Below are 2330 nucleotides of genomic sequence, written 5' to 3'. Positions count from 1 at the left end.
AGCCTAAATCACAGTGTTAACCTATGACCATGTCCCTCTTCTTTCCTGTAGGTCCTTAGCAACCAGAACATACCCTAGCTTCAAAAGGATCCAGAGAAGAACTTGCAAATTAACCAGATGAATGAAACGCACCTGGACAAACAGCATAAAGCAGATGGCCCATAAGAAGGGTCAATAGGTTCAGATTCATATAAAGGGCAAAAGCATGGTCCGGAGACTTATGGCCAGCTCTTTACTATATCCCCTGAGATCTGAACAAGAGGAAATTGGTTAAATGCACAACAGGAAGTTTACATTATAGCAAAAAAACCCAAAAAAACACCCCCAAATCCTCAAATACACAACCCCCACCTGCTATATGTGGTCTTGGATGACAATATTGCATGATGGTGAGCTATGGTGCCCGTTCCCGCAATCTGGAAACCCCAGCCTATACATTTTGTGTGGCTTAAGGCACGGTGCTTTGAAGTTCAGGGATCAAAAGCTCCTTGAAGCCTGTTTATGAAGCAGCGTCTTCAGATGCAAACCTCAGTGACGGCAGACATCGGACTATTTGCCTAAGCAAACTTGGCTTAGGTGTTCTGCCCATGTTTGGTGTCGCTTCTCGAAAAGGCTACTTTGGCATTTAGTGAGCATTACATCATCCCCTCTAACTTGGAATTGTAAAATATTAAGAGAAGTTAAACATACGGGGCTGGGGGTTGTGAGACATTCAGCCACGATGACCTTACTCAAGACAATGACATAAGACGGCTTAGTCACCAAACACTCTTCCTTGTTTGGACAGTGACGCGCCCATCAGAGTTGTTTTGGAAGCAACTAGAACTAGAATCAATTGCCGTTTCCTATGATTTCAAAAGCATGTGTCTTGGGCTGGGAAGAGAGAAGATGAAGAGGCAATAACTGATTAGGGAGTCTTTTAAAGCCAGACTGCTTTGGCTCACTTACAGAAATAAATGTATATTCTAGACACAATGACAGAGTCATAGAAATCCCTCTTATGAGAAACAGTAGATCAAAAAGCAGCCCAGCACCAGCCTGTGGTTCATCTGGGTCCTGTTTCCTCAAAACACTGTGGGTACAGCTAGGACCCTGGCACATCTCAGATGGGACATTCTACCCAGGCCCGCGGCACCATTTATGTCCTTTTATTCTCATGTAATGGGAGCATTGGTGATGCGGTGATAGAATGCTAGCTTTCCAGGTAGGAAAGCAGGGTTCAATCCCTCACCCAAGCAGCTCATGCCCAGCCATCACCCATCTGTCAGTGGGGGCTGTGGGTTGCTATGGTGAACAGATTTCAGCAGAGCTTCCAAGTCTAGAAAGAAAGGCTTGGCAATCTACGTCCAAAAATGGGCGGTGGAAACCCTGTGGAACGTAGTGGACTGGGGCTGGCACAGGGCCCAGCAGCATGGCATGTCCTGGTGCAGCGGGTCTCTTCCCGGTCCTTTCCCTTCTCTTTCCTCCTGCCAATCCTTCCTCTTCCTTCCCTTACTCTTCACCCCTACCTTGTCAATGCCTCCCCATGGCTTTGTGCTCCTATTTCTCCCTTCCCCACTCACAGTCATTCTAATGGATTTGGTGGGTATAATTTGATGTGCTAAGAACTTGCAATTGATATGTTGCTAAAGCACATACACATGTTTTTCACAGCCTCTTATTTTAGTGTAATTTCAAATTTTCTGAAAGTTGCAAGAACTCACTCACTGCCACTGAGTCAATTCTGACTCATAGTGAGCCAATAGAACAGGGCTGAATTGTTCCTGGGCTTCTGAGACTAACTTTTTTTTTTTTACTTTTAAGATTATCTGTAATGTTACATTAAAAAACTATATCACTATCATATTCTGAAAATTGCAAGAACTCACTCACTGCCACTGAGTCAATTCTGACTCATAGTGAGCCAATGGAACAGGGCTGAATTGTTCCTGGGCTTCTGAGACTAACTTTTTTTTTTTAACTTTTAAGATTATCTGTAATGTTACATTAAAAAACTATATCACTATCATATTCTGAAAATGGTATATTAAATTAAAATCGAAAATGTTTACTATATGAAACCGACTAACAGTTTAGGGGCTGATTTGTTCTTTGAGACTGTAATTTTTAAAGGAATAGAAAGCCCCATCTTTGTCCCCTGGAATAGCTGGTGGTTTCAAACTACTGACCTTGTGGTTAGCAGCCAGATGTGTAACCACTACGCTACCAGGGCTCCTAGTTGCAAGCTTGCAAGCACAGTACAAAGAATTCTCATATACCCTTTACACAGATTCACCAGTAATTTATTTTGCCCTACTGTGTATCATTCTCTCTCTCTCTCTCTCTCTCTC

The sequence above is a fragment of the Echinops telfairi genome, unplaced genomic scaffold (genome assembly GCF_000313985.2).
Source record: "Echinops telfairi isolate 266 unplaced genomic scaffold, ASM31398v2 ScPeMD7_7457;HRSCAF=8495, whole genome shotgun sequence".
Lineage (NCBI taxonomy): Eukaryota > Metazoa > Chordata > Mammalia > Afrosoricida > Tenrecidae > Echinops > Echinops telfairi.
The sequence above is the reverse complement of the archived record's forward strand: the minus strand, read 5'-3'. Positions refer to the sequence as shown.